At 41.4% G+C, this 14,813-nt stretch overlaps 1 protein-coding gene and 1 pseudogene across 2 annotated transcripts in view; both read left to right on the forward strand.

The window, feature by feature from the left end:
- LOC135700138 (chaoptin-like) overlaps positions 1-14,813 on the forward strand; it is a 247,733-nt gene that overhangs the window by 117,611 nt on the left and 115,309 nt on the right. The gene's annotated exons all lie outside the window — the stretch shown is intronic.
- On the forward strand, positions 12,025-14,535 carry LOC135700124 (uncharacterized; annotated as a pseudogene).

The raw sequence follows: 14,813 nt of genomic DNA on the forward strand, positions 1-14,813 counted from the left end.
CTCAGAATCACGACGAGCAGCTTCAGTTGGAAGGGAATTCTGGCTGCTCCGATGTTTTGGATCGGCCATTGATCTTCCGGAAATTAGTCCACAATCAGTTGTTCGTAATGTACGGATCGAATCGAGGAATGGATAGAGCTCAAATGAGGACATTTGAACGGGTTTGTAGCTCTGGGCAACGATTTTGACTACGGAGCTAGAGGGTATCAAGCATCTGGAAGGGATAAGATATCTGGGATTGATTGAGTGGACTGTTGTTATCGTTGTTATACATGCGGTGTTGATAATTTTCAGCACAGTACAGTGCAGTGCTGCCAGAAACATTAAGGATTATAAAAATGTCTAACCATGGATGCCAAACAGTGCCAATGAGTCGACCTCAGCCGGGTTCCAACTCCAATCGACACTTAACCTTCACGCAACACTTCCAGAGTGTTAAGGATAGTTGCAAGACCCGCATAAACAACCGAGCTATCCGGCTGCATGTAGCCAAGGTAGTTATTGACAGCCGTCTACTCTACGGTCTGGAGCTCACCGCAATGGCCAAGGACAAACTATTCCAAATCCTTGCACCGGTTTACAATGGCTATATCCGGGTAGTTTCAGGTCTCCTGCCCTCGACGCCGGCTGACACAGCCTGCGCTGAAGTTGGGGTACTTCCTTTCCTGTTTCGAATCGACACCGCAGTCGCCATCAAAGCGGTTGCCTACTTGGCAAAAACATCGGGTAACGAATGGATCTATCTTATAATCCTCCGTAAAACAGCCAATATCGACCTCCCTCTAATAGCCAATAGCCACTGGCTGGGAGGAAAAAGTTGGCAATCGAGACCGTTAAACATCGAACGCCAAATTAAGGACCAGTTTAGGGCAGGAGACAACACGGCGGCACTCGGACATTCCGTCGCGGAGACGGGTCCAAATCGTACAACGGAGTTGGGATAGGCATTGCGAGACAGATCTCGCCAACGAGCTTGAGCCTACCGCCACAATTCTCTGTTTTTCAACATGCCCACTCATCCGTGGATTCAGGGGATCATCAGACATGCCCCCCCCCCCCTTCAACACAGTATTCGCTTGGGTTCCGGGATATTGTGGCATCACTGACAACTCTGACGCTGACAGGCCAGGCAGGACCATCTGGTGCCAGGTACTCCAAAGAAGTTCCCCTTCCGGACATCAAACGATGGGTCGAAACTAGGTGGCAAGAAGAATGGTTTGCAAACCAAGGACCGCTTCTAAGAAAAATCAAGGAGAACACGCGTCCATGGAAGGACCTTGGGAACCAGAAGGAGTAATGAGTCATCTCCAGGCTTCGCCCAGGTCACACCCGGCTCTCACACGATTTCGGCGGAGGAGTTTTCCGCAAGGCCTACGTCGTCTGTATTGTTCCAGCCACCGTCGAACAAATCCTCTAGTGCGGCAACATTACGGCCTTTCGGGGAATATCGGCGACATACTGGGCGACGTACCTTTGATCCTGGCTACCCTGATCTCCTTCCTAAAGGACGCTGATTTGTTTTTCAATGTTTGATTCCTTCCTTTCGGCCGTCGGGCCATCTCTACCGGACGGCGGCAGCTCTGCCTTGTTCGGATTAGTCAATAAGTTAACTCAATGTCAATGGTCTAGTTTGTTCTTCTGTGTTTCCCAAATTTTAAATATCGTCCAACCAAAACTCTGTAAATTCCAACTATGGTTTTTCCCAAGGCAGGCGCCTTACACCTCTTATATTTTCCTGCAAAGTGAAGAACTAGCCAATGGCTAAAATGCACTAAAATAAAGAAGAGAAAAAAGTGCCAATGAGTGTGCCCATATTCTGTTATTGGCACACTGTGCTGAGTGACCAACCCCTTGTGAGAACCGATAACCGGTATTGACACTTCAAATAGAGACGTAACTTTTTTTTAAATAACTTTTCATTGAAAACATAATCACTAGACTGATGCAAAATTTGACTTTTTCGCTCCACAGTGCTTAAATGGTTTCAAATCGGGTCCTGATTAGCCTCCCAAAGTTACAATTCATTTGGTTGGAAACAGACTTCACACAAGCCATTTGAAGTTTACATGTAAATTACTATGGGAACTCTCAACTTTTTGTTCATTGCCTTCTAGCCTTTTTCCATATTGAGCTGCAAAACAGTTCGATAGCCATTCTTATAGAAAATTTTCTCAGCTACAACTTTGCTGAAGATTGTTTCTATGTAAAACGAGACAGCAAAAAGTTATTAATTATTTAAGAGATTGGTAAACTTATGACATGATCAAGCAGCTGCTCTGTAGGCAACACTGTATTTTGCAGTGTGACATAGTAGCCATGATTTTTGTGTCCTATTCAACGCCCCAGAAACACCAATGTTGCCTGCTGAGCAGTTGATTGAGCATGATCATAAGACATCAGCGCATTGAACCATTGATAACTTTCAATGCTTGCATTTAATCAAAAAGTGGTCTTCAGCAAAGTTGTAGCTGGGAATATTTCCTACAAGTGAGTTGAAAGTTTTTGTAACAGACCGATATGGTGAATTATTAGATAGTGTTCATGTCTTGGTTTTACCATAGTAATTCCCATACAAACTTCAAATGGTTTGTGCCATCTCAGTTTCTCACCTAATGGGTTCAAATTTTGAGAGGTTAGTCAGGATCAGATTTGGAATCGTTTAAGTATTGTGGAGCGAAAATTTCAAATTTTGCATCACTCTAATGATCACGCAACTCAGTAAGGACACCTTGCTAGAGCTAAACTATTGAATGCGGCAAATAAATTTGATTGATAAGTTGCAACAAATGTTGCATACAAGGTAAATCGGTTGCTTCGAAATGTCAAAGGTGATCCGATGCCATCGGGTAAATAGCAAATTTAATCATATTTACGCTAATCCAGAACGAAATGTTAAGTCTGATTGTCTGTGCTTCCGCGGAACTTAAAATCATCCTAGAATAACGTCAAACGTCGTTCCAGAATTCTCTACACGGGGATGAAAAAGACGCCAAAATTAAGTACTTTCAACAGGCATCAGCGATGCCAGATATACCGATTTTTCGGTATTTATACCGATTTCCGAACTAGATACCGATATACAGATAAGGTTCCTCAGAATACCGATTTTTGAGGTTTTACACCGATTTATACCGATTTTATTAAATAATACAAATCATTATTGTCAGCTCACGCTCGAATTTCGGAGAAAATTATTGTGAGAGGCTTGCATCCTTCTGAATTTTTCAAATTTTTTGAGCCAATAAAATTAAAAAAAAATCATGTCTTACGGATACTCTTTCGATTAATGTTTCAATTTCCTCACCGTTTTTGGCTACCCATGAATCAATAAACAGTCGATGGCTCTTTCTGGTAATTCCGGTGGAATCGGGAAATACATTATTTAACTTCCTGAATTTTCTTCCAATTTACATCGTAAGTTATTTTACGATTCCTCTCGGAAACATATTTCGACTTTCCTTGGAAGTTTCTTCAACCTTCGCTCGAATGATTCTTTCATTCTCCCATCTTTTCCCGCCAGTTTTTTCAACTTTCCCGGAACTTCAGGGATGCTTCCAGATTTTGATTGCGGATCCACACTAGCTGCAGGAACTTTAAAGCAGTTCTGAAACTTCAGAAAAGTCCAGATTTTTAAGTAAGTTTCGATAAATTGAAGAATGTTTCAATAACTTCTCCGGTCCAGCGAACTCCAGTGAACTTAAGGAAACATCATAAATATTTGGGATACTTCACAATTTCAAAGAACTTCTGGAAAATTTAATGGTTTTCAGAACAGTTCCATTAGTTTCAGGAGAATTGAGAGAACTTTAGGAAGCTCCGAGAACATCAGGTCAGATCAATAAATTTCAAGGAAATCGCTGAAATTCCGAACACTTCAGCAATGTTCCGAGGGGCTCATGCAAATTTAAGAAATGTAAGGGAAGTTACATGAACATAGCACATTGTGAGAACATTTTATGGGAAGTTCCGTGCTTATTAATGGCAGTGTTGATAACTTTAAATAATTATAAAAATCGGGAAGACCAGAGAACTTTAATGCTGATGTTACAATAAATTCAAGAAAATTGTGAAAGCGCTTAAGAAATTTCGTAATCTTCAAGAAAGTCTAAAGACCTTCAAAGTTGATTAGAGATATTCCGGTAATCTCATTATAATCAGGGAAGTTCCAAGTATTTCAAAGATGATCAGAGTACTCCAAAACAGCCCGAGGAAATATGGAATATTCCTAAGTACATTTCAGGAATGTTCCAAAAACTTTAGGGACATTTCTGGCTTCAGACTTCCAGAATTTGTTTTCCAATCTACCTTAGGAAGCTTCTTCCGTCTTCTCCAGGAAGTTCAATTAAACTTCTCGCAGAAATTTCTTTCGTCTACTTCTGGAATTTTGTTCAGTTGGTTTTTTTTTTTTTTTTTTGACGTAGGACTACGTCTTTGATTTCTATATGGGGGTACACTTTGTGAAAACCGAAAATGGAACATGTAACAAATTAAGAAAGATTTTGTACGTTAATAACTCAGCTGGCCCTGGTCCAATTTCAATAATATTATCACCAATCGATCAGAAATATGGCTACGCATCGATAACAATGTTTCCGAATGTTGATTTTCAACAAGAAACTATTGAAAACTGGTAAATGTCTTTGCTACTGCTTCCCCAGCACAGTCGTCAGAGAGTAGTAAGTAGACGAAACAAGTCGAAGTGGGATTCGCCTCCGATCCTCAGGCGCGTGCACATAGGGAGGATGGAATTGCGTAATATTTTGCACACTCATCGCCATATTCAGAACCAAACGCAAATTCTTCGAGTTCAACACCATCCGTCGTCTGGCTCGCCGTAGGGGTATCTGATGTATCTCCGGTCTGATTTACGAGGTGTGCTGAAGGTGTTCCTGATAAATGAGATCCGTGATGCTGTCACCTACCAGCGGCCATGGATGTCATCTACGTTTTGAAGTGACAGAGACGCACTCTGTTTGGTTTCGGAGGTTAAATCATCACCAACTTTTTCAACAAAACGGTTCTTTTGAGGGCCACCAAGCTTATTACAGTAAAGAGTAGGAATAGAATTCATCTGCCTGTTTTTCCATATTCAGAACCAACGACCACACAAAATGCTCATGTAATCAAACTGGAAGCAGGGGTACAAATTATTTTGATCAACCTTGATCAACTTTGAATCGCCACGGCTGGAAATTTTCGATGGAAGAAGCAACAATCTAGCATCTAATTCGACGAAGACGGCAGGAAACATTTGTGAAGCCGAGTTATTTACGAAAGAGAGTGTCGATGAAGAGAATCGATAAATGTAGCGAGATTTGTTTTCCGTACTTAGCTCCAATGCTACCGACGCCAGGGAGGCAGCTCCCACACCTGGACCCTACCAATTGACCCAACAACTCAACGGGGGACCAACGGCTTTACTTCCCGAAGGAAGGCGTGATCAGAGATGTTATGCCTTAGCACATGCCGGTGGCGCCGACTGAGATTGGACCCAGGTCTGCTGGGGTGAGATGTTATCACGCTAACCACCGGCGCCGATATCTTTCAAGGTGATATCACGGCGAATGAGATCGACCCAAATTTGAGTTTAGTTATCTCAGAAATAAGAAATAAAGTGCAGAAGCTCAGCGGGGAGTAAATTTGCCTCATGTTTTCCCAGGTTTTTCCAGGATTTTCCAGGGAAAAATTTCCGAATTTGAGAAAAGTAAAGATTGGATTCACTCAGTCTATTGGTACTACTCCGAGACTGAATAAAATTTTCTTCAATTTCCTCATTTTCTGGCAGATTTTTTAGGTTTTCCACAGGAAACCATGAGACAAATTTACTCATCGCTGAGTTCCTGCACTTTAGGCGATTATCAGTGAACTAAACTCAAATTTGGGTCGTTCTCATTCGCCGTGTACGCAAAAGGAAAAGAGCCAGTGTCGCTACTTGATAGCAAACTACTCATAATGGGAGGAGTCTTTGTAGCTTTTATACCACTTGTTTGCACATCATTCTGCTTTAACCTGAAAAGATATAAAAGAGCGCTGCTGTATGGCATTAGCTCATTTTCGCTTCGGACGGCGTGGTGAACAGCAATAGCAGCAGTAGGAAGGTGGTGGCTAGTCCACTCCTTCACACCTAACAAGCAACAATTGACTGGTCGTGGTAAAGGAGGCGCCAAGCATCATCGCAAAGTTCTTCGAGATAACCGCCATCGGTCATCTGGCTCGCCGTGGTGGTGTCAAACGTATCTCCGGTCTGATCTAAGAGGTGTGCTGAAGGTGTTCCTGGAAAATGAGGTCCGTGATGCTGTCACCTACACTAAACACGCCAAGCGTAAGTGGCCATGGATGTCCTCTTCAATAAAACGGCCCTTTTCAGGGCCTTCAAGCTTACATCAGTAAAGAGTTGGAATAGCATTTATCTGTGCTTGTTTGTCCATATTCAGAACCACAAGCCCCCAACGACCACACAAAATGCTCTTCAGAGTTGTAATTTTGTAACCAAACTTGGAAGCAGGGGTGCAAGTGATTTTGATTGATTCTCTTAATCAACTTTCTCTTTGAGAAAGATTACTGCAAATTTGGTACGCCTACAATTCAAAAACGGAAAGAGTTATTAGCTCAACTCTTTCCGTTTTTGTATTGTAGGCGTACCAAATTTGCAGTAATCTTTCTTAGATAATTGATCAATTAAAAGAACTAAATGCTTTTCACATTCATTCCGTCCACTAGCGGTCCTACGTCAAGCTTCCGTTCGTGCCCCTAGGCACAGACCCTTCTACTTTTTACTTCTATTGGAAGGTTTTTCCGCGCTCCTTGTGGCTTCCCCTTTAAATGGCTAGTTCTGGAATGTATTTCCGATTTCCGAAACTTTTCTGCCTTCCTTTGAATGTGAAATCCGAATTTTTTCTGAATGTTTCTTTAAATTTTCGCCAGAAGTTTCTCAATTTATGTCTTGAAAGTTTCGCGGATGATTTTCCGACTTCTCTCAGAACTTTCCTCAAATTTCCTCCAGCAGAGCTTCTTTCTTCTTTCAATCCAAAAGATAAAAAATTTCGCTTTCAAAAACGGCAAAAATTAAAAATTAATGAAATTAGTAAATACCGATTGATACCGATTTTTTAAAACCTTTGATACCGATAAGCTTTAAAATACTCTGCCAACGCTGACAGGCATTCTCTTTACAACAGCGGATCTCAATTTTTTCTTGATTGCGACTAGGCTTGTCAGTACCGAACCCTTTTTGCGAGTACACTTCGGTATTGAGAAGCTCATTACCGGTAATACAAGTCGGACTTGATTATCTGAATGGTTGAAAAAAAAATCAGTTCGGATAATCAAATTACCTGGATAATCGAGTCATTTAATTTAATTTTTTGATTTGCGTTGTAGCTTATCAAAGACAGCTTAAAAGGTGATGAAAATTAATTGCCCTTGCTTAAGAGTGCCCAAATTGAACGTTTTATTTTTTTCCTTTTTCTTGATCATGGACACATAAAGTAATAACTAGAAAACAACTGTCTATCCAAGGGGTAGGTTACTCCGCATCATCTTGCAAGATGGGTCATCTTTTTTGTCAGTGTGCCGCAGGTGTGCCGATTGTGCCGGTCATAGAGCAAGCTGCGATTGTTTGTAAAAAACCCATCCCGGCAACCCAGTATTTCTGACACCTTGAATGTTTTGGTTTGAAATCGCATGCAAAAATGGGATTGAGGATGACGCGAGAATTGGCGGGTGTGCAAAAATGTGGTGTTTTGTGTTCATATGATAATAAAAGTCCTGTGTTTTAGGGTTTTATAATGCCCTCAAAGGCAGTTCAGAAACCTAGCCTTTCATGATGTTGAAAAGCAACGGTTTATCAGCGGCCGGAAAGAGATGGAACCGGTGGGGAACATTGTTAGATACCGAATATAGAGGATGATGAATATGACTTGTAGTTTATTTTGTGTGAATTGCAGCATTATTTGAATTAAGGGTGCTAATGGGGTCTGATTAACAGCCTTTTTTTCTTGAGCCCACTCTAGAACCTACATTTCGTATTTAGATCTATTAGTGAACCGAGAAATGAACTGCTGGTCTATTCAATTAGAGGATGTTCCTAAAAATACAGAAAAACAGCACGTAATGTTGTGAACAACTTCAATGACAAATGTTCAGCAGTGCTTCCAATACAACAATACAATGCCTACGAGATTGTGCCGAAGGTAAGCCGATGGATGTGCCCAAGCTGTGCCGAAGCACAATGTGCTGAGTGACTTACCCCTTGTGTCGATCTGATTTTTGGCGACCAATTTCATCTCACTTTCTTCGGCAATGGCTGAAGCCACCTACAACTTTGAGTGGATCCATGAACAGGGAGAGTGGTCCAAGTAGCCTGTATTTCCATCGAGTTAAGCTGACATCACACTGCTTGACGTAACGTCTAATATTTGGTTCATAAGACTTCTCGAATAGTTTATTTGACTTTATTAGGGTTCAAAGAAGTTCATAGGACTCGAAGTATGACATGATTAACGGGAAGATTTCCTCAATAATAACTTTCTCCACTTTGAACTGCATGACCCTCTGGTCAAGCATTTTCAGAATACTCTCTTTCGACCACCAGCAGCATGGTTTTCTCATTTTACGACGCCAAGATAAAGTCTTACGTTCTTGGCGTATTGAATTATGGGTAGCGGGGTGGCGGGTAGTAATGTAGCCTCAGGGTAGCCAGTTATAGCCTCAGGGTAGCCAGTTATCCAGGTACAAAGTGTTGATAGAAAAGATAATTACTCATCGAATGGTGTATGAGGAACAAAAATCGGGCAACTAGACCCAGATCTATGGTTCATCGCGCAAGATTCTTATTTCTTATCGGCCTTCTCAGAGGCCAACTTCGCTCAAAAATATAAAATTTCGTGCACTCTTATCTAATGACAACGTTTCACCACTAGATAACTTTATTTATTTTCGGGATTAAATATCAGCCCTAGAAAGTATTTAAATTGATGTTTGCATTATTTACATGGACAACTGAACATCTCCGGTGAAAAACCTTGTGACATGGCTACTGTGACCATTTCACAGATCCGAAAATATATTTGCGAGTTTTCGAAATGACCTACTTCAATGATATGTGAGATAACATCTCTGTGATGTCAGTCCGTGGAAATTTTAAATTTGTGGTTTCCAGTGGACGACCTACCTTAATATATTTGAGGTGAGATATTTGTTATTTCAAGACAACGAAATTTTAAAGTTGTGGTTTTCCTCACTTATATGAAGAACTGATTTTCCTATTCCTGAGTTCCGGAAATAAGTTTCCTAATGTTCAGAAATGTCGCTGGACCTATTTCTACTTGCGATGGTTTTTTATTGTGGTTTTAATTATTTATTGATACATAGATTTGACACAACCAAAATGAAATTGATCCAAATTGATTTGAAACATAACCAAAATGAAATTCGACCGAATACAATCAGCAATTAATTTTTTTTTTTTTTTTATATCTTTATTAAGGAGACTTTCAGCCGTTGGCTGGCTCGTCTCCGAGCAGCAATTAAATATCAAATCAATGGTCAAATAAATAAACATGGTTAACAGCAAACAATGTATTAAACGCTTATTCTGGTTAACTCAAAATTGAGTCGAATGTACTCATCTTAGCGGCAAGTAGGGCTACTCAAAATTGAGTAGCCTTATGTTGACTCACTTTTGAGTAAACGACGTTCTCACGTAGACTGAGTCAAATCCACTCGGCGGAATTTTCAGTTGCGGGGAGGGTTTTTGTTTTGATTTTGTTTCAAGGACATGGAAATTGCCTGCTCCGGATTCATTCTACCGGAGCAGAAACTGGTTCAACACCGTTTCCCTAAGTAATTCGTACTTACATGACGGCATTTCAGCCGGTTTTAAGTAACATTTCCTATGAGGTTTCCTCCGACATGACTGGTAATTTCTGCTCTCCGGTCCAACATGCCCACTCATCCGTGGATTCAGGGGATCATCAGACATGCCCCCCCCCCTCAACACAGTATTCGCTTGGGTTCCGGGATATTGTGGCATCACTGACAACTCTGACGCTGACAGACTGGCCGGGGCAGGACCATCTGGTGCCAGGTACTCCAAAGAAGTTCCCCTTCCGGACATCAAGCGATGGGTCGAAACTTCCATGCAGGCTAAGTGGCAAGAAGCATGGTTGGCAAACCAAGGACCACTTCTAAGGAAAAGCAAGGAGAGCACGCGTCCATGGAAGGACCTTGGGAACCAGAAGGAGCAAAGAGTCATCTCCAGGCTTCGCCCAGGTCACACCCGGCTTTCACACGATTTCGGCAGAGGAGTTTTCCGCAAGGCCTGCGTCGTCTGTAATATTCCAGCCACCGTCGAACAAATCCTCTCGTGCGGTAACATTACGGCCTTTCGGGGAATATCGGCGACATACTGGGCGACGAACCTTCGCTCCTGGCTACCCTGATCTCCTTCCTAAAGGACGCTGGTTTGTTTTTCAAAGTTTGATTCCTTCCTTTCGGCCGTCGGACGGCGGCAGCTCTGCCTTGTTCGGATTAGTCAATAAGTTAACTCAATGTCAATGGTCTAGTTTGTTCTTCTGTGTTTCCCAAATTTTAAATCTCGTCCAACCAAAAGTCTGTAAATTCCAACTGTGGTTTTTCCCAAGGCAGGCCAGGCCTTACACCTCTTATATTTTCCTGCAAAGTGAAGAACTAGCCAATGGCTAAAATGCACTAAAATAAAGAAGAGAAAAAAGTGCCAATGAGTGTGCCCATATTCTGTTATTGGCACACTGTGCGGAGTGACCAACCCCTTGTGAGAACCGAAAACCGGTATTGACACTTCAAATAGAGACGTAACTTTTTTTTTAACATTTTTTTATTGAAAACATGATCACGGAACTCAGTAAGGACACCTTGCTAGAGCTAAACTATTGAATGGGGCAAATAAATTTGATTGATTAATTGCAACAAATGTTGCATACAAGGTATATCGGTTGCTTCGAAATGTCAAAGGTGATCCGATGCCATCGGGTAAATACCAAATTTAATCATATTTACGCTAATCCAGAACGAAATGTTACGTCTGATTGTCTGTGCTTCCGCTGAACTTAAAAGCATCCTAGAATAACGTCAAACGTCGTTCCAGAATTCTCTACACGGAGATGAAAAAGACGCCAAAATTAATTTCTTTCAACAGGCATCAGCGATGCCAGATATACCGATTTCTCGGTATTTATACCGAGTTCCTCAGAATACCGATTTTTGAGGTTTTATACCGATTTATACCGATTTTATTAAATAATAAAAATCATTATTGTCAGCTCACGCTCGAATTTCAGAGAAAATTATTGTAAGAGGCTTGTATCCTTCGAAATTTTTCAAATTTTTGGAGCCAATAAAATTTAAAAAAATCATGTCTTACGGATACTCTTTCGATTAATGTTTCAATTTCCTCACCGTTTTTGGCTACCCATGAATCAATAAACAGTCGATGGCTATTTCTGGTAATTCCGGGGGAATCGGGAAATACGTTTTTAAACATTATTTAACTTCCTGAATTTTCTTCCAATTTACATCGTAAGTTATTTTACGATTCCTCTCGGAAACATATTTCGACTTTCCTTGGAAGTTTCTTCAACCTTCGCTCGAATGATTCTTCCATTCTTCCATCTTTTCCCGCCAGTTTTTTCAACTTTCCCGGAACTTCAGGGATGCTTCCAGATTTTGATTGCGGATCCACACTAGCTGCAGGAACTTTAAAGAAGTTCTGAAACTTCAGAAAAGTCCAGATTGTGGAGTAAGTTTCGATAAATTTAAGAATGTTTCAATAACTTCTCCGGTCCAGCGAACTCCAGTGAACTTAAGGTGTAGGATCTAAACAACCATTGGTTTTGTAACAACCTTAAAGCATGAGAATAAATATTCATTATCAGTTGTACCTCGGACCGAACCAGACGTTTCTACATTTTGGCGACGAGCGATAAAAGTTACCCACGGATTTGGACACTCCACCCCAGAAAATTTTACTCGGACCCCCGTGAGATGGCTTGGCCTATGGTGAGTACTTGTGATAAAGCAGATTTTCGAGAGAGTCTGCAGTGGAAAATTCTAATGTACCAAACCTGAAATCATTTCCGTGGGTAGAAAATTCTTAGGGATGATTTTGCCTGATAAAATTGAATTTCAATTTCTCCCGTAAACCCGGAATTTAACATCCTAAGAAATAGAGGCAGTTCAGGGTATTTTTTTTTTCGGAATGAAAATCCTAATCGCTTAGGGATGATTCTCACTAAAACAATTTTGTTGATGACGTGAGACCCGGTGATTCTGGAAAATTCTAAACAAAATACGCGGAACCCATAGCAACGGGATGAAGTACGCAGTGAAATATGTAAAAAGTATCATTATGTGGAACCCAATGTTTCATGGGATGCAGTACGCAGAAATTCCTAATGTGAAAGAAAGCGGAACCTTTCGTTTGGAATGAAGTACGCAGGAAAATATGAGATATTTTAAGCGGAATCCGACGTTTAAGGATGTAGTACGCAGTAAATCTGAACTTAGAGAATGTTAAATGCGGAACCCAACATTTGGGATGAAGTACGCAGAGTGATACTGTGTATATGTATTTCAGTGCGGAACCTGAGTTTTGTGTAGTACACAGATCACATGAATTTTGAAAAAAAACGTCACAGACGTAGTGTAGCTCGTAAAGTACCTTAAAATGCGTGTTTTCTAGGTAAACCAGTTGATCCCTCCGTTTGCCGAAGATGCCAACGGACCAGTGTCTGCCCGCTGGGAGAAGTGGCGTGAACATTTTGAAGCATACCTAGCATGGAAGGACGTTGACAATCAGGAGGAAAAATTCAAATCCCTGATGATGTTCGGTGGACCAGACATCCGGAAAGTGGTCAAGCAAGTTCATGTTGACGAATCACACGCTATGGAGAACCGGTACCACATTGCCATGTCAATGTTGGACGATTACTTTGTACCGAGACTCTCGAAAACGTTCGAACGTCAGAAGTTTCGCGAGATGAAACCAGCTGTAGGTGAAAAGTTTGACACTTTTGTCATCAGACTGAAAAAGCAGGCAGCCTACTGTGATTTTGGAGATCAGCTGTAAAGCATGGTAGCGACCAAATTATTACAACTACAACGGATGTGAGTCTGAAGAGGAAGTGCCTGGAAAAAGACTTTAACTTCAAGGAGATCGTAGCGATCGGTCGTACCCACGAGTCTGTTCAAATACAGATGAGCGATTTGGACAATCGGAACGGAAACTTACAAAAAGTCAGCGCTGTCGAAACGGAGGCCAATGAAGATTCAATTTTGAAGGTACGCTCCAAACTCGGAGGACCAAGGCGGTTCAGATGTTTCCGATGCAATGGCAGACATGATTCGAAAGATCCATCGTGTCCAGCCAAATCACTCGAATGCAGAAGTTGTGGTCAAGTGGGACACTTTTCTCGCTGCTGTTTTCTAAAAAGGAAGAAGACCAACGGACAACCGTCCCAGTACAATCGTTTCGGAGCTTCCCGTAAACAAAAGCGATTCGTACGAGAAGTATCTGTAGATGGAACCGAGCGCAGAGGTTGAAACTGTTGACGTTTTTTACGACACTCGCTTCGTTGTCATGCGCGACAGTCTGTTTTTATTCGTACTCTCATGCTCTACCGTCGTCTCTCTCACACAACACAACCGGTAGAATAACATTCGAGCAAAAAGAAAATGTTCAAATAACTATCATATGATATGAGTGATTTTGTTCTAATTCCTCAGTTTGGTGTAAATTAAACCATTTCTGATCAGAAATGTTATTCCTAGGACATCATTGCTTGATTTTTTCAGAATTCACACAAGCACAACATCAGCAGCTCTTATAATGAGAGAAACTAAAATACATACATTCGTGACGGTCTTCGGCGACAGTGTCGTATGACAAAGCCTGTCAAATGACATTTGAGTTTGGTACTGTACTATGATAGCTTGTTTTGCAAGTGTCGGAGGCGGTCACGGTAGTCGACACATTTTTTGTGATAATCGACTGCCGTGACCGCTTACAAGACTGACCGAGCGCAACTCAGATGTAGTTGATCTTTTCCATCTAGGAGCAGGAAAGAAGCTGGTTCCAGTATCTGTTGGAGGAGTTTGTTTGAAGTTCGTGATTGGCACAGGAGCAGACGAAGACGTTTTAAGCGAAGCGGATTGGGCTACGTTAAAACGCGTTGGGTTTGAAACATACTCTATCAGGAGAGGAAGCAGCAAAGTATTCAATGCTTATGGGATAAATACACCGTTGAAAGTGCTTGGTGAAGTCGACGCAGAAGCTATGATCGACGGTCGGAGTACCGACACTACGTTCTACGTGATCCAGAATGGGAAATGCTCGCTTCTCTCAGGTGACACAGCAGTCAAACTTGGATTGGTGAAATTTTTGCAAGCAGTGAATGATGAATCGTTCCCATATATGGATGGTATTGTTGCTAATATCAAAATCGATAAAACTGTAACTCCAGTCCGCCAAAGCCTTCGTCGCATACCATTTCCTCTTGAAGAATTGGCCTTGAAAAAACTTCGGGAGCTAGAGAAGCAGGACATCATTGAACGTGTCAATAAAGCTTCTGAATGGGTCTCTCCAATGTTAGTAAAGCGTAAAAGCTTCGATGAGGTCAGACTTATTGTAGATCTCCGGGAGGCTAACAAAGCAATAGTTAGAGAAGTCCATCCCCTTCCAACACTCGAGCAAATAACGAAGAAAATCGGAGGAAATCAAATTTTCACTAAACTTGACATTCGACAAGCTTTCCATCAAGTTCTTCTTCGAGAAGATT

This window comes from Ochlerotatus camptorhynchus, unplaced genomic scaffold (genome assembly GCF_037179485.1).
Source record: "Ochlerotatus camptorhynchus isolate MF236.1 unplaced genomic scaffold, CSIRO-AGI_Acam_v1.1 ptg000129l, whole genome shotgun sequence".
Classification (NCBI taxonomy): domain Eukaryota; kingdom Metazoa; phylum Arthropoda; class Insecta; order Diptera; family Culicidae; genus Ochlerotatus; species Ochlerotatus camptorhynchus.